The 27,130-nt window shown below is 32.4% G+C and overlaps 1 long non-coding RNA gene across 1 annotated transcript in view; it reads left to right on the forward strand.

The window, feature by feature from the left end:
- The first annotated feature begins 14,841 nt into the window (after positions 1–14,841).
- LOC139362167 (uncharacterized) overlaps positions 14,842–27,130 on the forward strand; it is a 100,041-nt gene continuing 87,752 nt past the window's right edge. Inside the window, exon 1 of the long non-coding RNA XR_011620523.1 lies at positions 14,842–14,862. This is a non-coding gene — a long non-coding RNA (uncharacterized lncRNA). The remainder of the gene's footprint in view (positions 14,863–27,130) is intronic.

Raw genomic sequence — 27,130 nt, forward strand, 5'->3', positions numbered from 1 at the left:
AATGAAGAAAAACATGTAATCCCTTTTCCAGAAGCAAATATGGCTGCTATGTTAAATTTCTGTCATTTGGTTTTTAAATTTTTACATAATATGAGAAAATGTATGCTATGCCTTGATATTATCTTACAACCATAAAAACAAGCAATTTTCACCTAATGTAAAATAAATTATAAGTATTGTTTTTAGTTGCTATAATATTATTTTAATAGGACATTTTGTAATTTGTTTAATTAATATTATTGAAATCTGTTTTTCATTATTATACATGCTACAGTAAATGTCTATGTAATGCTATATCTTTTCAAAATGTTATCTAAAATATTACATGCAGCATAATTACTAGATAAAAATAAGACAATCTATTATAGACTTCTGATAAACATTAAGTCATTTTCAAAGGAAATTTAGTAATTTACAATGCTCCGAATATTTTATAGGCATTCTTGTTTATGAGTATAATGCCTAACACTGGATTTTTTTTATTATAAAACATCTTTTAAGTATATAGATGAAAATGCATCTCCTTGTTTAAAATTGTATTTCTCTGTCAGTAAGCTTGCTGTATTACGAATATGTGTTGGCAATTTGCATATTCTTTTGTACATTTTTCTGTTTAACAGAGTGGCTTATAGTTTGATTTGGGAGCCAAATAGATTTAGATACTGTGCAACTACTTAGGCAGCTTACTTAGCTTTTATAAATCTCATCTATATAATGGGAGCATAAAGGAGAATTGTTTGTAATACTGAATTTATAGGACTTTTTGTAATGATTATTTTATACAATAAATATATATCTGACTCTTGAATAGAACTTTTACTGTTCTACCATGGGTACAGGGACTGTATTAGTCCGGTTTCATGCTGCGTAATAAAGACATACCCTAGACTGGGCAATTTACAAAAGAAAGAGGTTTATTGGACTTACAGTTCCACATGGCTGGAGAGGCCTCACAATCATGGCGGAAGGCAAGGAGGAGAAAGTCACATCCTACAAATGGATGGTGGCAGACAAAGAGAGAACTTGTGCAGGGAGACTCCTGTTTTTAAAACCATTAGATCTCGTGAGACCCATTCACGATCATGAGAACGGCATGGGAAAAACCTGCCCCCCATGATTCAATCATCTCCTCTGGGCTCCCTCCTACAGCACATGGGAATCGTGGGAGCTACAATGTGAGATTTGGGTGGGGACACAGAGTCAAAGCATATCAGGGACCATAACCGATTCAACAGTATAGGATTTTGAAGAGATGCCAGAATTTGTACCAAGACTCTCCTGCCCTGAAGAGCCACAAGGATGAAGACAGACAGGGCTTGCTGGTAAACACCTATCTTTCATAACATCCATAATCAAAACAGGGAGATGATTGTGCGAAAGAGATGAAAGTCATTGGGGAGAATATTTTGCCCTCCTGTTTTGTGGCATAGAATATAATTTCTTATATTTCACTCCCACTTCTGGCACAATGAGTAGAAATCTAAGCACAGCATTCCTGGAGATTGGCAATGACTGGTGTGATGGTTAATACTGAGTGTTAACCTGATTGGATTGAAGGATACAAGTCATGGTCTTGGTCTGTGTCTGTGAGGGTGTTGTCAAAGGAGATTAACATTTGAGTCAGTGGACTGAGAGAGGCAGACCCACCCTCAATCTGGGTAGGCACCATCTAATCAGCTGCCAGCACAGCTAGGAGAAAAGCAGGCAGAGGAACCTGGAAGGACTAGGCTGGCTGAGTCTTCTGGCCTCCATCCCCTGTGCCGGATGCTTCCTGCCCTGGAACACAGACTCCAAGTTCTTCAGGTTTTGGACTCTTGGACTCACAGCAGTGATTTGTCAGGGGCTCTCAGACCTTCAGTCACAGGCTGAAGGCTGCACTGCAGACTTCCCTACTTTTGAAATTTTGGAACTCAGACTGGCTTCCTGGCTCCTCAGCTTGTAGATGGCCTATTGTGAGACCTCACCTTGTGATTGTGTGAGTCAGTTCTCCTAATAAATTCCCCTTCATATATCTATCTGTCCTATTAGTTATGTCCCTTTAGAGAACCTTGACTAATACACCTGATATCTTACTCTTAAGCTGAAATCTTGAACTCTTAAACTAGATCGTTCTGTTCTTTTCTTTCCTTAGAGCAGAGTGCATTGTGGGAGTTATTGAGAGAATCTGGAGTTCATCCCTCAGATTTTGTGGTTTATGAAGAAAGAGAGAATGCTATCTCTGTGTTATAGGATTTCTGAAGATCACAGAGGCCTTTACACAGCCGATAGGAAATAAGGGAAATTTGTGTATCATTACCAAGGAGAGAACTGATTGAAATCCATCTCAATTTCGTGTAGCCCTTAAAGAGCACTGGGATGACCTCAGTAATGACTGCCACACCTCATGAGGAAGCAACTGCCATGAGGCTGTTGGGTGAGCTTCAGGTAAGTAGCTCTTAAGGAAAGGTATTAAGTCCCAGAGTATTCTTAATGGATGAAAGAGCCAGGATAAATAATAAGCCAAGGCAACCACACTCACCACATTGGCAGACAGAAGATGGCAATAGGTAGAAGCAAAGCAAGTTAGACATTTTACTTCATTCATATATAACAATGGGCCACTTACAGCTGCCTCTCTCTGCCCACTGACCTTGTTCAGCCTCATAATGCCAACAGAGTCAGACCTATAAGTGGAAAAGCAAAGAGATGTTTTTTTAGCCAAACTTCCTTCTCACACTCCATTTCAAGATGTTAGAAATGAAGAATGAAAGAAGAGGCCAATCACTATTTCAACCTCAGATCTGTGGGGCTGAAATTTAAGCCTACTCTTGGAGAGAGGGTAAAATAAGATTCAAACAAGTATAAGATTTTATATCTAAATTCAATTGAGGCTTAATAACTAAAAGTGACCAGAAATCACAGAAACATTTTAAAGATATAAAATTAAGGGTTTTGAAAGGGAGCTGTTAGAAAATATTTAAGGTAATGTTTGAAGAAAAACACATTATTTAGAATTTATTCTTCGTGGAATTTAGATTGCTGAAAAAATCAATTTTATATTTAATGTTCTAAGTTTCCAAATACATTATACACACACACACACACACACACACAATATTTGTGAAATAAATGACTATATATATATATATATATACACGGGTTTTTTTGTTTTACTGGTTTATATCTTTTTAAGAATGTGTTCATCTAAGTTATGCAATGGGTTGGCATAATTTTGTTAATGTTTCCTTATATTTATTTTAATTTCTATAGAATCTGTGAGCATTTTACGTTTGAAGAGTAAACAATTCCAAGGGCATGCATGAGAATGGGAAGAATTTGAGTTTTGAGTTGAGTAGAATGGACCCTAGGACTTTAGCAGAAACTTGAATATTTAATGATTACAGGGTAAGTTGTCAAATCAGATTGAGGAAGAATGCCTAGAGAGGTTTAGTAAAAACTGGGAAGCTAGATGTGATAGGCAGAATCTTAGCTGACCTCTATGACTTCTGCTCTGCTGTTACTCCTGGAATTAAGCTGGGTTATTTGGCAGAAGTAATAGATGGCACCTGCTCACACACCAATATGGAAGGGATCTTTCACATGGAATAGAGGCTCCTAATTAGTTAATGCTATGTTAGTCGAAAGAGAGATTATCCTTAGTAGCCTTTACCTAATCAGGTTAATTATTTCAAAGGAAAATGCTTTACTGATGGCCTCAAAGAAGCAAGTAGTAATTTAGTTAATTGCTTATGGAGAAGGGCTGCTCTGTAGGAACTAAGGGCTGTTACAGCTAGAAAGAAATGTTAGACCAACAACTATAAAGTTTATGTAGAGCTTCATAAAGAAACCTGAGCTCCAAATGATGGCACAGCCTGGCCGACACCTTGATTGATTGCAACATTTTAATATCCTCTGGGGAGGATCTGGATTCTACCAGATTCCTGACCTATAGAAACTGTGAGACAAAAAAAATATATAGATTATATAGATGCATAGATACAGATATATATTGCCTTAAGCTGCTAAATTTGTGGTAGTTTGTTTTACAGCATAGACAACAAATACATTGTATTATCACAAAAGCTGAAGGATGTCTTAAAGAAAAAAGTAATGAATATAGTCTGTCAAATTGCTTAGAAAACAAAAATAGTTGGGATTAACAGATAATCATTGTTTAATGAGGTAGAGATATTTATTTTGCTCAATAAATTTGGGTAAATTTATCTAGAGTTGGCTTGGTGGCTTACGGGAGTACAAATATGTTGAAGGAAACTGGGAAGGAAGTAGAAAAATAGTTAATGTTAATTATGAGTTAACCTTGAATCAAAAGTTTAGCTCTTAACAGAAGGTGAGATCTAAGAAGATTGCTCACAGGGAAGGTAGTTGGAGAGAGTTGTTTCGTTTTAAAGTTGTCAATACATTTTTAAAACAACAAGAAACTTGGAAATTTGTAAAGGCTCTTTAAAAATTTAATAGAGGAATGACTAGGGAAGAGTGAGGTGATCCAGGTAATAGCTTTTCTTTCTTGTTAAATGTTTTATTACTGGATCTAATATTGTCAGGTTTTATTCATTTGTCTATAAACCTCTGGTAATTTATTTTTAAAAATCCAATAAACCTATTTTTCTGATAGAAAATATGTTATTTATATAGATTTGCTTTTTATATGCTTATAGAAATATAATTTTGTTGACTTATCTATTAGCATGAGTTTAACTTTTTAGGCTTTAAATGTAGCTATTAGAAAATTACGGCATCACAAAAATATTGTGTGTACTTGTGCCCGGCCATACTGAAATATTCTTTTAGGAATTCAAATATATTAATGAATATGTAACTTTTTTTTCTCAGCTATTAGTCATTTTGCTAAAACAAGAATACCTTACCTATATCAATTACATACTTTTCAAAATAGAAATGCATAAAAGTGTAATTCCTGAGGAATTTATCATTATTTTCTAAAGCAAGCATATGGGAATTAGTAATGTAACAAGGTTATTGCCTATATGTTAAGGATTATTTAAGGGTGTATGAGGTTAGAATACAGTTTTTACACCAAACCTACAAGATTCAAGCGTTTTAACCCCACTGATATTGATAAATGTATATGAAACCTTCAAACATATGTTTCTCGCTGGTAGTGTTTCTGTAAAAAATAGTCATTTGCAGGGCAGAAATTTTTGTATCATGTAATGAGTAGAGATTTTTAATTGTTCAGAAGCTTATGGAAGCTATAAGAGCAAAATAACATTATTTGGTATTCTCTTCATAATATAAATCTGTTAATAGAAAAGGAAATATAAGAAAGACAATTGCTATATATAGAAGAAGGAATGTGGATGATCTTTAAAGATATGTTCTATATATGTACATTGATTAACTAGGGAAAAATTATGAAATCGATGTTATTTAAAACTTTTATTTAGAAACAAAATATAGAAAATATGTAGAGCTGATATGTTCGCTTACAAGGCTCTGAGATAGAATGGACAATGACTTTTGCTTTAATGTCTTTTTTCACAAAAACTTTAAGCTTCAGGTAATGTCACTAGAAATCTGACATGTTCTTTCAGCCTAATTAATTGTTACATGTCATGTATCTTGCTTATTAAGATTTTTAGCATTTTCCATATCAGCAGAATATCAAAATAGTTATGCTTCAATGCCCTTCTTAATGTTATGTGCCAGGAACTATGAAAGAATGGTTAAAATGTACCCTTATCATGATATTTGTTCAAATGAGAAATGCTATGAAATCAGTTCCAACAAGGGACATGTCACAGTTTGATGTCATTAATATTCAGACAAATGTAAGCAGGAATATTCTTGGAACTGAATGAAGATGCTTACTCCACACAGATGGCACAGCTTACTCCAGCATTTGGAGCTTCCTCAGACATGTTCCTAAAGTATGTGTTCCTTTATTTTGATAAAACGAAGGCTGAAGGGTACCTCAAGGTCTGTGATATCCAGAATTGGATTGACCTATGTGTAATTGTTAATACTTCTGTAATACACACACACACGCACACACACAGTTCACTTGGCTCAATTGGTTTCTGCAGAGAGTTTTATCCAATCTTTTGGCTCTCTAGTATGAAAGTCGAATCCAATTTATTATAACCCCTAGAAATAGATAATATTTTAAATTCCAACCCATTGTAATTTATGAGTGACAGCAGAATGACCACTAGAAACATAGAAAATGATTTTTTTTTAATTTCAGGCATTTTAATGACAAAACTATAGTTATTAATAGTAAAATAAAGTTAAAATTATTACATATATACTATTTGCTAATTCATTGAGTGAACATACTTTTTGTTTGCCAATATAAATACCAGCTGCTATTTTTTGGTTAGGTTATGTGTTTATATTTGATGTTCGAACTTTACAAAATGTTTCTCCTATTTAGCTTACTGTATTATACCTTGATGATGAAGGGTGTGGACTCTCAGCCCCACTACCTGTGTCTAAGTCATGCCTCTTACCTAACTGGTGACCTTGAAATAGATACTCAAGCTCTTAGTGCCTTAGTTCTTCAAGTGTTAAATTGAAGGTAATGATAGCATATGCCTAACAGGATTGTTGTGAAGATTCAAGACTTTAATACATGTGAGGTACTTAGAACTGTGCCTGGCAGATACTAAGTGCTAAAGATATTAGCTATAGATATTTGGTCTAGTGAAGGCACTTATGCCCTTCTTCATGCAGTATGAATTCTAAAATTCTTTGTCTATAAAATGATCATTTAATTATTTTTATTTCTTGGCTCTAGATTCACGAGTTGACAAATATTCAATAAGCAACTATTGCATGACAGATTCAGGATTCATATTTGCATCAGTGATTTATTTTATCATATCTGCCAATGTTTTGGATCCATGAATCATTACTTCCTTATATCTACTCAATATTAGTTATGTGGCACATCATTTCAGAAGAATGGTTCAACAACATTTAGTGGATTTTTTTAAGTACATTTTCACATTTTTATAAACTGTTCAGTATATGAAGGCTATTCAAAATTAAAAACAACTAGCTATCCATGTTTCATAAATTAGTATATATGGGAATATATAAAACTTTATAAGGTTTTTTATTGATCAATATTGGTAAAATTAAATTAATAGACTGGTCTTTTAATTTGGTGCAATTCCACTTTACTTCAAGCATAGGCTTTTTAGTAAATGTTCTAAGTTGTACCAAATTGAAAATTGTCATTGAACTAATATTTAGTGTTAATATGACGGTACATTTTAAAGGATTTACTCTTAAAAGTCTAAATGGTAATCGTAGGTAGAGTTGAATAAGAAAATTCAATAGATATTTGATAAAGAGTATATCAGTTTTATGTACTTTTTCAGCCATTAATAGATTGAATTAATTTGGGTTTTAAATAGAAAAGTACTTAAATGTATTTATAAGGGAAGAGTTGATGTCCTTAGACATATCTAGTATGGAGTAGCCCACTTTCAAAGTAACAGCAGTCACTTGCTATGTAAGCATAGCAACTCAACCCATTTTTAATACCTTTTTCTTCAAAATGTCAAATATATAGGTTAATGTAGGATTTTGTTTTGTTTTCTTTCTTGTTTGGTTTTGCTGCATATTGTTTCATGCTGATGTCAATAAGAAAAACAACGTCAATGCAATACTTGTGCATAGGGTAGTCTGAAGACTGTTTTGCTATAACTAGTATAATAAATCATTGTGTGGGTGTGTTGATTTGTTTTTATTATTTAGAAAACCCACATTTTGAAATTTGAAACCATTTTTGATACAATCGCATGTTTTATTTGCATGATATTTGTGTTACTTTTTTAAAAGACGAAATCTGTTTATTGTAGAAATTTGCCCTTAGGCAGAATAAACTAAATATCAATGCATAAAAAAAAAAAAACGGTCTTTCCTGCTGCCTACAAATTTATATTTCTTCTTGTTACACTTTTTTCAGTTTTCTTTTAGGGAGAACACATTCTTCTACAATCAATACATGGAGTGTGAACTGATTCAAGGTTCCCTTGGTCACAGTGATTGTTCTTGGCTGAACATGTTAATATTGGAAAGAAAATGTTTTCTTCTGGCGTTACTAAGCTGGAACTCTTGGTAGTCATAACCTGAAGAGGGGTTGTTTCAAAATGAAACCACTTCAGAGCAAAGCAGGGCTGAAAGTTGGAGAGAGTAAAGGGAAACCGTTCTGATTTCATCCTACATCTGGATCCATTCATATCCAATGTTAGAACACACCTTTTCAGTTGATAAACCTTTACAGTTATGTAAACCAATAAATTTTCCTTGGATTTTAGCCAGTTTGAGTAAGAGTTATAAAACCTAAAATCGAATTAACCTAATATATGGTTTACAGTGAGTTTTAAACTTTCCTTATGATGAAACAAAACTTCCAGAAAACCTTAAAACCTTATTTAAAGATGTTCGGACTGTATATTAATTAGATGGACAAATCAATATAATATACTCTTCTTCTCGCTATATAAAAATTTATTATAATCTATATAGTAGAACAAAATTGATACATTATCCATACTTTATAGCTTCTTCCTTTTCTTCAGAAATTACCTGAAGTGAATTATCTTATAACAACTACAAAACAGGTTGGGTGGAAAACATTGAAATAGCAATTTTTATTAAATCCTAAAATACTTAGTTGGAAGTAAATCCCATAAATTAATCGTTTTTAATTAAAATGCATTTTGCAAAATATACGTAAAATCATGTCACCCACACTGCTCATGTATTATTCACATTATTTGAACCTTTAACATTCTTTCCAGTTTCAAATTTTACTTCAAATAGAAATTTAGTTTTCCATATATTATATCTGACTGTGAGTAAGTTCTAAATTTCATTCAAATGGAATGTTTGTGGTGGCAATAGCATTAAATATATGCACTAGTTATGAAACTACAAATATGAAATTTTACATTTATCAAATAGAACAAAAGATAAATTTTAAAAGACTATTTCATATCTTGGCTAGCTGTGGGGGCTCAGGTCTGTTATTTCAACAATTTGAGAGGTTAAGGTGGAAGCATTGCTTAAGGCCAGAGGTTTGAGCCTGAACAACATAGCAAGACCCCATCTTTACAATTTTTTTTTTTTTTTTTTTTAATTAGCCAAGACTAATGGAAAGTGCTCAGGAGGCTGAAGTAGGAGAATCACTTGGCTCAGGAATTTGAGGCTGCAGTTAGCCAAATGGAACCACTGTACTCAAGTCTGGGTGACAGAACAAGACACAGTCTCAGAAATGAAAATAATAACCTATATCTTGAGATTGTGGGTTATTATAAAATTAAATATTTTGGTCAAAACTTCACTTGGTAGCAAGTGATCAGGCAAGCTGAATTATTTTTTAAAAAGATGAAAACTACAGAAAATAAAATTCTGAAAAATGTTGGCATTTTTTTGTGAAAATGTAATCAATCCTTTGCAATTTTTTGTATCTGGTCTATAGTTCATAACTTGGCAGGGAGAGCCTTCTAAAAAGTCTATTTTTTGTTTCTTTCTAATCTCTTTGCCCAAGACATACTTACGCAATGTGCTTACTTTATAAATTCCCAATTGTTTCACAAAACAAATCTCAAATGTGTATTTCCCTGTAAAGTATTAGAAAAGCATCACTAGATTTCATTTCCCACCTTAGCTTGCAGCACTAAATTCACACGTTGTTGCAGTTAGCAATACACCTGTAGTTTTCTTCCTAGATTTCAGTTATTTGCAGAGAATATATAAGATTAATTCTTAAATCTTGATCACTCAGCACAGCAACTGCTATATCAGAAGCCTGGTCTTTGCAGAGGACACAAACAGGGTGGCCAACTCTCTCAGTTTTCCTGAGATTGCTCTTACTTCAACACTGCAAGTCCCAAATCCTGGGAAATTCCTCAGTCCCAGGCAAACTGAGTTCATTGGTCTTCTTAGGCAAAAGGTTTAGTTTGGCTACTTTCATTCCCAAACAATTTACAGACTTAAAAATATTATATACATATATATATGCACACACACACATATGTATACATATATATATCCAATATTTTTTAAGTTATAAAAATGTTTCCTTCAAGAATATGAAATTGTGACCCCTATTTAAAAACCAGGTATATAATAAGTATTTAATCGTTACATTACATTAAAGTTTGAAATGATTTGGCTGTGCTTCCAATGTTAAACAAATCATTGAAATGATTTTTTTTAAATCATTTGATCATTGAAATGATCTTTCAAATCTTTGAAATGATTTGGCTCTGCTTCCAATATTAAACAAACTCTTCACTCCCCATGGATCTCAATAAACAATGTTTCCCTTTTCTCAAGTTCCAAACATTTTATAAACTTCACTATAATAATTTACATTGGACTTTCCATCCTAACACCATTGATAATTGCACAACATTAATTTATCAGGAATAGTTACTTCAGAGCACATCAGATATTGCCTTCAATTGCTATTGTCTTTTTCATTTAATGTTTACCTGCTTAAAACTTTCAACATAAGATTTATAGTGATTTCACCATTTGTCAGAGCTGTTGTTGGCATCATGGACAACCTCCTGGCGGTGTTTAATTGGAGGAGTAAAGGCCGAGAGTTACTCTTCTGGTACAGTAACTGCTGATAGCAATTGAGAACATGTACCTGAACAAGGAAAAAAATTACTTGACTCTACTTATAAAAATACACTCCAGGTAAAATGCAGAGTTATAACAAATTTTTCTCTGTGACATGGGTTAGTTATGACTCCCTTCTCATCCCCTCACACTATGGGCCGACTATACTTGTCTGCTGGTTGATGTTCACTTGGCAAAGGGATTTGAATAGTCCACTATAATATAACCAGTTGTGATTTGAGAAGGTTTAAAGATATTTGCACAGTTTTGTTTGTTCTTACAATTCTGGTGTCATGGGAATATCATGCTTCAGTAACTGCTTCCCTTTAAATGTAAGTAAAAAATAGAGCAGATGTGAACTTAATTCTTCAGCTCTGAAGAAAGCAAAAACAACTGCAACCTAAAACACAGCCATCTAACTACTAAATATGCTAAACTGTAGTCACCTGCACTTAAGAACCCTCATGGGGATAAACGTTTTGTCATAAGCTAGTGAAATTTAGGATGACTTTTTACATGGTACTATTATGACAAAACTGAATTATATAGATATTGGTACCCAGAGCTTAAATCTAAAATACATAGCAGTATGTTAGAATGGCAGCAGGTCAAAAGGAAACTCTCATAGGAAAGGCAGTGGCTTGTAATTCAGAAAATATATCTGAGGGATTTCTAAAATTGAGCAAGGTGATTTCAAGGCAAAGTATTGACGATGTTTCTTAGTTACTCTTAGCTGCATCACTGAGGAACACAAGAAAGAGATGTGCTCAAAATAGAATGAGCTGATATGCAAATCGAACTAAAGTGGAAGAGACAGTTTACAAATTCCAAGGCTTGGATAATTAAACTGTTTTTCTCCAAATCAAGGGCATGACCATGATAATACACTCGTAGGAAGGAGATAGACTGAAACTGGGGGACTTCCAATACGCATGTGATTATCATTCAAAATTTAAGAATTCTGAAAGGATAAGGAACTGTTCTAGATTCTTTTAGCTTGTCAGAAGGCTTCTAGAAAGATTAAAGCCGTGGACACAAAGAAACTGGTAACCCCAACGTATCTGTATCAATTCATATTTCTCCAGAGAAACACAACCAGTATGACACAGATATGAATATAGATAATATGAGGATATATAAGTATAATATGGCAGATTAGATAGATTATAAATGGATAGATAGATAGATAGATAGATAGATAGATAGATAGATAGATAGATAAAGTTAGATAGATTTTAAGGAATTGGCTTATGAGATTGTGCCAGGTGACAAGTATGAAATGCCTAGGGCAGGCTAGCGGACTGGAAACTCCGACAAGAGTTACCGTTTTAGTATTGAGTCTAAAGTTTGTAAGGACTACAATTTCAAAGCAGAATTTCTGCTGCAGATGATCTGCTTTTACACTTTAGTTTTTCAGTTGATTGGATGTGGCTTATGTATATTAGAAAGGTTGACCTATTTTACTTAAAGGCAAATGATTATAAATGTTTATCACATCTATAAAATACTTTCATGGCATTATCTAGATTACTGTTGACCAATCTGTTAGACCAATCACAAGAGCCTAAATACTCATAGAGAAAGTGGCAAGTCTTAGAAAAAAAATGCAGTCAGAACTTTCAGCTCATAGAGTTGACTGGCATTAAAAAAAAAAAAGTTTTAACTTCCAAAAATAATTCTAAACTGAATAAAAAAGAACTAGGTGATAGGTAATGCCAATATTTGCAGAAATAAAATTGAGGAAATTAGTTTCTTACTGCCCAATAAAATAATTTCCATTTGCTAATTGCTTTAAAGTTTTGAACGTTGATTTGCACTACCCTTTCTTCTAATATTCTTTTTGGCTTTTGGTATCACAGAAGTGAGCTGTTGATGTTTTCACTCTTTCCATTTTCTCAAAACATTTTTGTGTTTTGAAATCATTCCTCTAAATAGACTACTGTTACAATTGTCTGGTGAAGCCATCAGTGCCTGTAGTTTTGATTGTAGAAATGGTTTTGTTTAAGGTTTCTAGGTCGGCATGGTGGCTCACGCCTGTACTCCCAGCACCTTGGGAGGCCAAGACGGGTGGATCACAAGTTCAGGAGTTTGAAACCAGCATGACCAACATGTTGAAACCACCCCATCTCTACTAAAAATATCAAAATATTAGCCGGGTATGGTGGCACACACCTGTAATCTCAGCTGCTCAGGAGGCTAAGGCAGAAGAATCGCTTGAACCAAGAAGGTGTAGGTTGCAGCGAGCCGAGATTGCACCACTGCACTCCAGCCTGGGCGGAAGAGTGAGAGTCCATCTCAAAAGAGAAAAAAAAAATATATATATATATTTCTGATTTTTAAATAGTAATAGAATATTCAGATACTGTATTTACATTTAGTTTTTTAGGATGTATTTTTCTAGTAATTTCTCTATGAAATCTAAAAGTTCTTATTTTGATACTATGCTTTTCATAGTATTAATTTATTGCCTATTGATTGTCCACAGGATTATAGTAATGACCTACCTATTATTTATTGTGTCAATAATTATTGCACCTTAATTTTTAATTTTCAGTAGTATTACCAAAGAGTTAAAATTTTATCATTTTATAGAGTACCAATTTGTTCTTTGATAATATATATTTTATGCTTTTATTTTATTAATTTTACTTTTTATGTTTATTATTTTTTTTCTACTATCTGTAGGCTTAATTAGGTGTTATTTTTCTGCCTTCTTTAAATATACCCTCAAGTTTTGGTCTCTTTTTCTAGGTGTATAATATATTTAGGACTATGTAGTTCTCTCTGAAAATGGCTTTAATTACTTAATACTGTTTTGATTTGTAGTATTTCCCATATCACACACTCAAAAATATAATCTAATTTCTAGAGTGTTTTTGTCACTGGCCAATAATATAGTATTATTTATATATTACTTATATTACATATACAGTATATATTTGTCATCCAAAATACCGCCAGTGTGGTTAAATAATAGATAGTTTTATTGATGATAATCAGTTTGAAAATCAGGAACAGAGAGTCTCCAGCATGGATTGAAGGTGCTCTTTCTTTGAAGAGGGGAAGGGCGTTGGGTTTTATGCCTTACAGGGTCCATATTATAAAGGAGAATCATACATATTCATCAGGCTTAGGGAAAAATCTGTGCATATTTGTGAGAGCCCAGCACATACACAATGGGTAAACATATATGTAACATATGTTTCATGTTCACTTTGGAGCAGGGTGTTTGCATTGAAGTAAGGTGGAATTTTTCTTTGTTTTGGATAGTGAACTATAGGACATAAAGACAGTTTGTGTGCAGCCCCTACAAACTGGCTGAAACTGGCTTAAGGTCTTCCGTTGCTTATAAAAAACAAAAAATAAGGTTTGAAAGACTGGTCCTTTGTGCAGTCAGAGTTGTAGTGGTCTGAGCTGTAAATCAGAGTTATGAGGGGTCTGATAATTTGCCTGATAGCTCCAATGGTTACGAAATTTATCCAACATTGTGTTTTTTCTTGTAGCCCTAGGAACTTAGGAAGTTTCCATGCTAGCTATCCTGAACCTTCTACTCATAGGTAACTTGTTTATTTAACCTTAGGGTCCATCTTAGTTGATAAAGGAATGTCTATTTTGGTCTCTCAGATCTCTTATTGTATATTATTTTTTAAATATGTAGGCATTTTGCAGGTAATGTTTAGTTGTGAATATGTAGCTTTATTGGATTGAGAGGCAGTTATCCCTTTGCTTTACCAATAAACTCTATTATTGTGAGCACAGATATTTAGAATTTTTATATATTCTTGGTGAATAGATCCTGTAATTATTATGGCATGCCCTTATGTATCTCTAGTAATGGTTTTTGGCTAAAAGACTTTTATTGGCTATCAATATAGATGTACTTATCGTTTCATTGTAGGTTGTTACTGTTTTTTTACATGGTAAATCATTTATCTGTTGCTGTGTAACAATACATCCCAAAACTAAGTGGCTTAAAAAAAGCAATAACCACTTATTATTTCTCACAATTTGTGTGAGTGAGCAGCTTAGCTGGACTTTTCCAACTTCAGCATCTCTCAAGAGTTTGGAATCAAGATATTAGTTGGGGCTACAGTTATCTGAAGGTTTGACAGTGGCTAGAGAATGAGTTTCAAAATTGACTCTCAACATGGTTAGAATTAGTGTGCTGAATCTTGGCCTGCAGTGTTAATTTCTTCTCAATTTTCCTCTCTCCAGGTTACTTGGATGTTCGTGACATGAAGGCTGCCTTCCTCCAGAGTAAGCAATCCAAAAGAGCACAATGTAAAAATCACAATATATTTTATAATATAGACTATGAAACACTGGCATTGCCTCAAAATTCTACAGGTAACACAGGTCAACAATATTAAATATGATAGTATAATTCTGTCCTACACATGTGAGTGAACAGGAGGTGAGAATCATTGTTGGCCATCTCAGAGGTTGTCTATTATTCCTGACATATCTTGGTCTATCATTCAACTTCTAAACATTCTTCGTCTTTACATTTTATACAGGTTTTCTTATACATAGCACATAGTTTTTAACAATCTGTCAATTATTTTTCTTTATATTTGAGCAGTTAGTTAATTTACACTTAGCCTGATTTCTAACCTATATTAGTTTGAGTATACTAACTTATTGTATGGTGACTTATTTGCAGTACTTATTCAATGTTTATTTTCCTCTGTCTTTTTGATGGATTGATATGCTTTATTATTCTATGTTCCTTCTATAATTAGCTTGGCAGTTTTGTGGTATACATGTGTCTGTATGTCTAATGTTTTTCAGTGGTAGTGTACAGACTACGTCATAATTTGTTGGCTAAGAAAATCCTAATATTACTTTGCTCTTTTGTCTTCTTCTTAGATAACATAAAGTCTTTAATAGATTTTTAAAAATTCCATTTTCTCTAAAGCCTAAATTATATGCAATTATTTTAGTGCTTTATATTCTAACACATGCATTCACGAATCTCTTATTTTACAAGGTTAACATTCTCTTAGATTTACACTCTTCAAATGTCTTTCTACATTTCTGTGCTATCGTCTGGACATTATTCTTTCTTTCTGAAAAATACAATTCCCTGTTTCCTTTTCTGTGTGCCAATTGGTGACAAATTCTAAAATTTTTGTTTCTCTAAAGCTGACTTTATTTCACTTGTGTTATAAAATATTTTGGCTGGGTTGATAACTTTTTCTTTACACTTTGAATGCATCCTTCCACTGTCTTCTCTTTCCCATATTTATTTTATTTCTGTTATTTGTGTGGAGGCTGATATAATTGTTGCTCCCATGAGTGTAATTCATCTTTATTCCTGGTTACTTATGAGATTTTTTCAATATTTTTACTTTTCAGCAGTTTTACTCTGATATGCCTTGTTATTGCATTTTTATTACTTCGTGGTTTGTGAGCCTTCTTTTAGAGTTTGCATTTAAAAAGTCAAATTTTTAGAAACTTCTATGGATTTATTTCTGTTTCCTCTTTTAACTCTTGGTTTGGATCATTGTATAGTTGCCTGATTTATTTCGTTGAACGACTGAAACTATATTTAAGAAAATGTAGAAATAATGAGAAGCTTAGGATAATATACATTTTTTTTCAAAATAAGGATTTATATTTTGTCTCTGGGATTATCTTAAATTAAGGGGATTAAAAGTTAAACTTAATTTCCTTTAAGAACTATTTTAATTATAGGAAGAGTTGATTTCTGAGTGTAGACTCCAAAAGTCCAAATCTAAAATAAGACAGATTTACAAGGACCTACCTTGACATAACCTGATCTGCAATTTTTGTGTTGTTAGGCTTATGACTCTTTCAAAGACCTTTTTCTCCTTATTATCCTTAACAGATATCTCTGAGAATTAGCAGACTGATTTAAGGAACCTGAGGCTCCAAAATGCTTGGTTAACTGCCATATTTCCATCATCCCCCTAAATCTTTGTCCCAGAATCCTTTTGTTTTATCCTTTCATTAGGTCTTTGATATGTTGAATGAATATCAGTAAATAGATATATTGTGGCAGATTTTCTTTTTGGCTTTACAGGTTTGTTGTCAGAATTACCTAGCCCAATATTACTCCATGTTATTTTAATAAAAAAATAATTAGAGGCCTCATCTAGGTTGTTGGACATTACTGATTTATTATCTTTAAATAGTTGTGCTTACTTTTTTCTATTTAATATATATGTTAAATATTATCAAAATAAATGTTATTTCCTAATGTTTTCCAAATGAAATCAGAAATATGAATTGAAAAGTTTTAGATTCAGAAACATACTTCTACTTTTTAAAGTAAAAATATTATCATTTAGTTCATTTTGTTACATACTTTAGTAATTTTGAAAGTTGATTTTAAGTATCTGCATATTGTTATCAATAATTTGCATGGTTGTACTGGGAGTCAGTATGAGCCCAATATTATGAAACATTTTGTACTATTATACTAAAATATCATTAAAATTAAAAGTTATAATTTTTCATGATATAATGAGCCTGCTATCAAGTATCATATTTACCATTACCAAATTAAATAATCAACAAATACAAATAAACAGTAATCAATAAAAATAATCAACACAGTATCTGAATATAGATAAAACAATTATATTCTACCTAAAATTAATTTTTTTCTCACAGGTTTTGTTTACAAACCTAATTATTAAGGAATCATAGACATATACACAAGAAAGATTTTGCAGACATAAATTCATCTACAAATTACGGTATATTTATTAATACTTTTTCCCATAAAACTGTACAGTTAATGCTTTATAAAAATCTTAAATTTGGCCTGGTGAGGTGGCTCACGCTTGTAACCCTAGCACTTTAGGAGGAAGAAGCTGTGTATCACTTGAGGCCAGGAGTTGTAGACCAGCTTGGCCAACATGTTGAAAGCCAGACTACTCTAAAAAATACAGAAATTAGCCGGGCATGGTGGCACATGCCTGTAATCCCAGCTACTGAGGGGGGACTGAGGCAGGAGAATCACTTGATCCTGGGAGGTGGAGGTTGCAGTGAGCCAAGAGATTGTGCCACTGCACTCCAGCCTGGGTGACAGAGCAAGACTCTGTCTCAAAAAAAAAAATGTATATATGTGTGTGTGTATATATACATATATACAAAAAAAGTCTCAAAAAAATGTATATATGTGTGTGTGTATATATACATATATACAAAAAAATGTATATATGTGTGTGTGTATATATACATACACACACACATATATATGATATATATGAGTGTGTGTATATATACATACACACACACATATATATGATATATATGATATATATATATATATAAAAACCGTAAATTTAAGTACTGTGGCTTACCTTGAAGTAGTATCTAGTAGAGTTTAAATTGTTTTATAGTCATCAGCTTTTCTTCAAAAATCCTAGAGGGATTTTTTTTCTTCCTTTTATTTCCTCTTTTTTTCCCCTTATGACAGTAAACTATGGATATGTAAAAAAAAAAAAAAAGAAAAAAAAAAAAGAAAAAAAAAATTGCTAACCAAGGGATTGCAACACTACACATCAGTTTTTAAATCCCCAGTTAATCCAATCTAATCCACATAGAACACTGACAAAAAAATCAATAAAAATAAAAGTGGAAATTGAGGATCTTCTCTTGGTCAAAAAAAATTTTTTTTTTTTTTTTTTTGCTTCCTTAGTGTGACTTAACAGAATTGGTGGAAGCTTTGAATAATCATGCCAGGTGAATAAAATTCAAATGGTTGACATACAAATTCTGACATACAAAATTAAGCATTTTAGGTACTTTGTGAAGCTTCTATTATTTTACTTAACCGTTTTCTTTTTTGAAATATATATTTTATTCAAATGTGATTATCAGTTTCTTCATTATCATTCAGTGTCAAAGTGCATGTGATCAGTGTAAGATGATGTTTTTACTAACGAGTATTCTTGGCTGGGTGCAGTGGATCACGCCTGTAATCCCAGCACTTTGGGAGGCGGAGGTAGGAGGATCACCAGAGATCAGGAGTTCGAGATCAGCCTGGCCAATGTGGTGAAATCCCTTCTCTACTAAAAATGCAAAAATTATCTGGGCGTGGTGATGTACACCTGTAATCCCACCTACTCGGGAGGCTGAGGCAGGAGAATCACTTGAACTCGGGAGGCAGAGGTTGCAGTGAGCTGAGATTGTGCCATTACACGCCTGCCTGGGTGAGAGTTTGTCTGTGTCTGAAAAAATAAAAATAAAAAAGAATATTCTTGTTTGACATTCCTGCCAGAAATTGCTAAAAGTAAATATCTGGGAAAGAAGGTCAATGCACTGAAATTGCCATGCATTTTATTCTACCCTCCCATCGAATATAGAGATGTATGGCTAACAAATAGTTTTATCTCTTTTCCTCTATTTACTTTCTTATAATTGGGTTGCTACAGAAACAATAATTTTTCTAAACATGGAAAGAAAGAATGAATTCATCGATCAAGTCCAGGTATTTGATTATTACTATGCTTGCAATCTTCATTTCAGAGAGGCAAACTCAATTTGTACGTGCAACCTAATATAATAATATCTTGAAGCAAAGAGGTATTTTCATAGCACATTACATAATAGACTAGGTGTGAAATTACTTTAATGGTGAATGGATACCCTTTGTTAGCTTTTTATTATGTACAGCATTTTGTACACCAATGCATTAGTATTTCTTCCTGCAGATAAAATTAATGTGTTTAAATTAATGACTAACTCTTAAAGTGCACTCAACTTTTCCTACATGCCCACTTAGTCCATTTTTATCTTGTAACAATCACTTAGGAAGAGTTTTGCTCTGGGTTTTAGTCACATACTTACTTTGCATAATTTAAAACATAAAGTGAAAGAAGAAAAGACTACATTTTCCAAGTGAAATATTGTGAGAAAAACAAATTAGCATATGTAAAGTTACATAGTTATAAACATTTTGTGCTTTGAGTCTAGTTAAATTTTTAAAGAATCTGAAGATATATATAAAATTATATGTGATCAACTGTAAAATGAAATGACAGAAAATGAAGCAGAAACACCTGTACAAAGGAATTTGGTTGCAAGCAACTGAGGGCCAAGTGTGTTTCTCTTTTCTTCAAACTGAACTATTTGTATCATGCATGGCAATGGTAACCAAAAAGTAACCATAGATTCAAAATTATACATCTCTTATTCTTAGTTCTTTTTGGGTTCATGGAATTTGCTTTTGTTTGTTTATTTGTTTTTATTCAAAGATGACAACAGAAACTTTGAAAACCTTAACATTTTTGTTCTTTTACCATGGGATTTGTATCAAATAATTAATGTTATATATAAAATTATAAAGATAGCCAATGTAATATCTCCTACTTGATAATTTTGTAAAAATCTAGCACATAGTATAATAATTAGATATTTTTATTTTTAAAATTACTTTTATATTATACCAAAAAATGCTATTAAATTCCTAAATTTTATTTGTAAAGCAATTCAATCATATGAGAAAAAAATCAAACTCTGATTGGAAAGAGTTTTGTGAATTGATTACTTATTGTACCATCATGACTACATTTGCTATTTAAAAATATGGCACAAATTAGACTCAGTTCTTGTATCTCCTGAAGACAATTCAGGCAAATTGTCCTGTAAAAAGTCACATAGATGGTTAAGGAAAAAAAAAAAAATTTTCTTAGGCAGATTTTCCAATGTAGTAAATAATCTTTACTATCTTTTCAATCACTTTAGAGAGAGATTTTTAAAAGATTTGAGCACTCAAAATATATTTTACCTCACCCCAGATAACCAGATAATTATTCCAATCCATTCTCAGTTAGCTCTGTTTTCATTCATTTAAATACATCACTTACTATATCAGTTGGCATCAACTAAAAATTCTACCTAGGAGAACTAACTATTGAATTCTTAATTTGCATCAGTCACATTGTGGATAAATTGTCTAAGCATTTTAGATAAATTTTCTAATTTTATCATCAAAAATTAGAAATGGATATTTTATACACACACACACACACACACACACACACACACACACACACACGAAGCAACCGAGGCTTAGTGAGATTAAGCAACTTGCCAAAAATTGCATGACGGTTATGTCATAGAACAAAGATATGAAAGCTCCTACATACGGCATTGTACTGATATGAGTATAAAGTTAAACTGGAAAGCCCAAGAGAGAAAACAGCATTAAAGGAATACATTAAAAGGTTACCTAATGGTCAAAAGTAAGATTCCGTGTACTTCTTTGAATGGAATTTTTACATCTACTTGAAATAATTTTTTTTAGAATACTGTACAATCAAAGGATAAGTAGAACAAATATAATATTCACAAATATATAAAAAAGGTCAATTTAACACTACACCTATGACTAAATTTTGCTTATACGAGAGCAATGTCGATAACCCTCCAAAGAATAACTTTAATTATTTGTATTTCTATGAAATCTATTTTTGTATACACAATATTCACCAAAGTCATATATCAGAATTATCATGAAATGCTGTAAAATGTCATCATGTGAATAATTTATCTTTATTTTGAAAATGGTGTAAAGATAATGTTAATATCAGTAGAAAACCTGATCACTTTTTGATTTACTTTTACAACTTCAAAGTGCACCTATCATCAGTGAAATAAGCTACAAAAGTACATGATCATTTAAAATTGATAAAGATTATAGAACTTGTTCTCAATCCATTTTTCTAACTATCAGTGGAATCAGTTAATTAACTTTCTTGCAAGCCACAGAAACCAGCTTTGGCCAATTGAAGGTAAAGGGGATTAATTGGAAATGTATGGGAAATATCTTAAGAAAACAACAGGCTCTAACAGAGGACCATTTATTTAAGCAGCAAATGCTCAGCAAATCCTTCTGTGAGTGCATCTGATAGAACTGATGCTCTCCAGTGGGGGAAGAAAACTTCAAAAACACTGAGCACCATAGGAAACAGGTGTTTCAGAAAATGAAAATGAGTAATATTTAGAAAGGAAGGATTAGTATAGGTACTGATCATGTATAAGTTAGGCAATGAGTCTACTTATCTAACAATAGTTGTTTTCAAAATAGTTTTCCTACTTACAACCAGCACAGATAGACTGTAATTAGGCATTTATCATTATACATTTGACAAGGAGAAAATTACTTTTACAATGAATAGCTATGAAGTATATAAAAATATGTCCTTTAAAAAAATTTTTCGAAGACACAGGATCTCACTATGTTGCTCAGGCTAGTCAAAATAAAAATATCTTATCAGTTAAAGATTAAAAATGTGTTAAACGAGTATATCTAGTAAATAAATGTATCTGTTATATCTATGTCAACAAAATAATAACACATACTGAGATTTTAAATCATATATAATAATAAATACACTGTGTAATACATTGAATTTCAGAGCTGTAAACTCTGAGATCTAGTTTTATTTTTATAAATTGGATATCATGTATTTTACTATTGTATCCATGAGCACACACTGGGAGTAGACCTATTTCTTTCTTGTTCTTGTTTTTTATTCTCTAATATATTCTTAATATGCTTATCATTTCCTTCCCTGATGTCATATATTTTGGTAATTAAAATTGTATGTGTAATATATAATATATAATACCGAAATTAATGTTATATATTTAATTAAGATGAAATATATATATGTCACATCTGTAAGTATTAAATCAACTCACTAATAAGAGAATGTGATTAACTTGCATGGCATATTTATTGAATTGTAGTATAAATTAGATGTAAAGCCCAAAGCTAGGTTCTAGGTTTCACTTAAGGTCTCAGGCTGGTGCAAACATAATGGCAGTTTTTGCTGTTAAAAGTAATGACAAAAACTGCGACTACATTTGCAGCAACCTAATACATCTTCATGAATGTCAAACAAGTATATAAATATAAAATTCAAGTATATTATTCTTTACAATACCTTAAAAATTACAAATCATATAACTAAAATTATAATAATTTATAGAGAATAGTTCTAGTGAATAGTTGTTTGAAAATTCTAGAGAATAGAACTTTCTAGAGAATAGTTATTTGAAAATAGAGAATAGTTGTTTGAAAATGGAGAATAGTTGTTTGAAAATATTTAATTATATTTAGGACATTTCTATAAAGGTTTATTGTATAAAAAATAAACTTGAAATTATATATTATTTCTAGCAGAGGATTTGGCAGTAACATGTGATGTTTAGGGTATATTACATTTCAGGACTACAGAAATGACAAAATACTTAGTTGGAAGTTATCATCTCAGGGATGACATATTTTAAATAATGTCAAATTCAGTGTCTGTTGTATTTATTTAATCATATACTATTAAGGTGACAGATAGCTTCCGTATTAATACCATATTTATTTTAACTTCCAGTATTACAAGAGAAACAGAGTGAACAGTGTAAAGCCTTGATACTAAAACAGAAAAAGCAGAACAACTGTCAGCGTTTTTTATTAAGTTGAGCATATTTGTCTGAAATTAATATAGTAATTCTGCTTTCTTTATCTGGTATCATTGGCAAATGGGCTATTTCACAAACATGAATTGTCAGATGATTGCAATTCTCCCAGCAACTAACTGAAACTTTCATTATAACAATTCTATTAGAAATCTTCCAAAAACTTATGACACACTTTTCTGACTCATTATATAGTAAAGCAAATGTAATTTAGTTTTATCTTGTTGGTTTAATCAGTCATTTAAAATGGTATTCATTTATTAATCAAATATTTACTTAATGCCAGCCCACTCATTCAAAATCTGCAAAGTGCTATGGCTGTCATGATGAATCTCCAACATTAACTGTCTATTGATAACCATTGAATTAGTAGGTGGCTTAAAGGATTTTGTTTTTCTTTCGAAAGCAAGCCCTTTTTTAAACAGTTTTTTTTTTTCTTCCAATTCCTTCAAGGATCTAGAGAACTGCTCCTAACACTTAACATTAACAAAAGCATCATCTTTTAAAAATCTATGTTGCAATGTCTTATCCCTGAGTAATGAAGTCCCCCTTTGACCCGAAACATAGGAATCGGTTGCAGTTTCCTTGACTGCCTTGATTTCGCAAATACTATTTTATAAAGTTGTCATGGAATGATAATATTAAAATTAATGTGATGAGTAGGTCTATGTTTCCCTTTTTAATATTTCACATTACCTTTGAACTTAGAGATTTCATGTTTTTAAGGAATCCTTTGTTACATTACTTAAATGAATCATTATTCTTTATCTTCTACTAAGTAATGTAAGTAATCTTCCTTTTAAATATTAGATAGGATGAGATAATTAAGCACTTGGCCTTATGTCACATGTTCTCATGAGCCTTTCTATAATAGAATGACCTGACTCTGCACATTTCTGTGACTCTCTTAAAGATAGCGCTGTGGATAAGGGTCAAGTTCAGACAATTGCAGGCACCAGACCAAGCTGTGGATACATTGCTTTGATCTTTGTTTTTGTATTTTTTTTTTTTTCTTTAAGTCAACACACAGTAACTCTCTTCTGACTTTCTCCATTATTGAGAGAGCCAGTTGCAGTCGTGATGACAGCTCCATTGTAAGCAGGAACAATGGCAGCATTTTTCTGACTCCGGCTTCCTGAGTGTTATATCTCAACTAAGATGTTGTTTGTTATCTGTATTTCATGGGTGTCTCGTGTTGCAGAATTGAATGAGTTCCACCACATGCTGAGAGTAACTCAGGAATGCCTAGCTCAGAGTCAGTTTCTCTATCTCCCGCTATAGTTTTTTCTAATAATAAAATCACTTTCTGTTTAAAACCACTCTTGTTCCATTTCCTGTGTTAAACCCTGATTAATATTTGTGAAATTTCAGGTATCTAAGTAATCTGATTAAAATATATGCAGTATGGATGCATGACCTTTATGGCAACTGGTTTCTTTGTAAACTTAGTAGGTTTATTCTTATTTACTTATATATTTATTCATTTGATTAGAGTTAGTTCATTACTATACTGTAGGTGGATAAAGTAAGTAGAATTGCAACTTTAATTCCAAAGTAATAGATCCTAAAAATGAAAGAAAACATTGGGGAAGAAATGCCTGGGAAAGAAATAGCTTTTTGGTGCTGATAGTTAGATAAGAGGTAAAGAAGTGAGATTTTAGACCGGGCGCGGTGGCTCACGCCTGTAATCCCAGCACTTTAGGAGGCCGAGGCGGGCGGATCACAAGGTCAGGAGATCGAGACCACGGTGAAATCCCGTCTCTACTAAAAATACAAAAAATTAGCCGGGCGCGGTGGCGGGCGCCTGTAGTCCCATCTACTCAGGAAGCTGAGGCAGGAGAATGGCGTGAACCCGGGAGGCGGAGCTTGCAGTGAGCCGAGATCGCACCACTGCACTCCAGCCAGGGCGACAGGGCGAGACTCCGTTTCAAAAAAAAAAAAAAAAAAAAAAAAAAAAAGTGAGATTTTGAAATACAAAATAAAAAAATTTCAGAATAAATGTCAAATCACTAGTACATCTACAGTTCTGAAGTGCTCAGGCAGAGTTCTGCCTGAAAACTAGAAATGCTATTCTAGTAAAAGGGAAAAGAAAATTTATAAACCAAAACCAGAAAAGAAGTTTAGGAAATGAGAAGAAACAAAGAAATACTGTACCAACTAAACAAGATGTCTGACGTGTATATAGATTTAAGCCACACTTAAAAGCATATGTAAGTTTTCTTATCATTATTGCAAAAAAGTAAAAAAAAAAAAAAAAAAAAAAAAGGAAAGAGAGAAAAAAACTGATTTTTTTTTCTCCAATTGAAACTTGATTATAATTGACATCACACCAATTCCCTGTGTGCTTTAGTATCTGCGAGTAGGAATTAAATCTTGATCCCACAAGAGAACTGCATTCATGAGAAGAATCAATTGTAACCATACTAGGTTCATCAAAACCTGTGGTAAATGTCCCTGAAAATTAACCAGTCTGAAGTTGAGAGAAAAAAAACAACAAAAAAAAATGCTTGCAAACTGATTAGCCGTAACAAATTATCTGAATGCAAGCTGAAGGAGACTGGAGTTTATTGAGAAATCTCCTGACTGGGGAAGTCTGAGGCTTCCTGAGAACCTTCCATCTTGAATTGTGAGGATGAAATCACCAAAGTATAGCCAACTTACGGGGTTCATTTGTTTAGTCAGATTTACAGTTCTCTGTAGTATCTGAAAGCAATGTGTTAAGTAGCCTATGACATTTTGTTTCTTTTCATTGTGCCTTTATACACTTAACAATGAAACAATGACAAATGTGATAGGTGGGGGAAAATGTAGATATACACAGAGAGTGCTAAATTTACATATGTTCCAATGTTCTGTTTCATATCAAATATTTTTCTCTATTTAATTTATCTTAGTTTTCTGCTAACTGAAGTTTAACATACAGGTCTTCAGTTAATAAATTTGTATTTCAATATTCTTGTCAGAGACACAACTCTTGCCATTTTTTTCCCATAATACTTTCAATTAAATGGTATAAATGAGAAAAAGCTTTGTACAATTCATTCTGGGGGAATATCTAATACAAGACTCCGAAATCTGTATTCCATGGTTTGCACTGACTCATTGCTTTTGCTTATAATTCTTCTAGTTATGTTACTGGGACAGAACCTTGGTTTGAATTCACGAAGATAACATTGAAAATGTATACCTGGAAATAAAAGCACAGAGTTTAATTAAACTCATGGATTAGAGATGAGGATGAGGTTATTAAACAAATGTGAATGTGTTACTGAATGTCTCTTTGAATTTGGCTCAATCAGTGAGCTTATTTTCAAAGATGTTTTGCCATAATTGATGATACAGACTTGGAAGGAGCAATGTTAGAGATATAATTGAGACAAAATCCAAAAGACTCAGAAACCATAGCCAATCCTGCTGTTCAGAATGAAAGAAAAAAATAAAACTAACTATTCAAACTTACATTTAAAAGAGGACTACGTTGCCTGTACAGAAAGAACATTTCCATTTTGCTCAAAGTTACTTATTAGTATGCAGCGAAGCTGAAGGGCAAGGTTTAATTTCAATGTCTTGGGATTTATCCATAGATGAAGTGTAGATTGTGGAGTATTGCCAGAAATTAAAAGAATATGAAGGATCCACATATAAAGCAGATAACCAAACACAGATTATTACTGATGTTTATGCACTGTGTAAGACACAGTAGAAGATAAAGAAAATTACAGAGTAGTTAGGAACAAGGTAAATAATGTAAATTATACTACCCAAATATTTTTGTGCGTGTTACTAAACAATTTGATGTCTATATTTTTCCTGTGGAGAAACATTTTAAAAAGCTTTTATAAATATTTGAGTATTCATTAGAATTTAAATTATAAAACAACAGGTTAATCAAATTAAAAATATTTAGTGAAGGCTCTACATTCAAAAAATAGTATCTTGTTAAAGTACTGCATTTGCATTATCCAACATTAATGTGATAAACCTTATAAACTGTACTTCAGTAGAGACTATTATGACCCACTTTTGTGATAATCACCTGGTTTTCAGAAACACTGCGAATTATTTTCCT

The sequence above is a fragment of the Macaca nemestrina genome, chromosome 3 (assembly GCF_043159975.1).
Source record: "Macaca nemestrina isolate mMacNem1 chromosome 3, mMacNem.hap1, whole genome shotgun sequence".
Taxonomy (NCBI): Eukaryota; Metazoa; Chordata; class Mammalia; order Primates; family Cercopithecidae; genus Macaca; species Macaca nemestrina.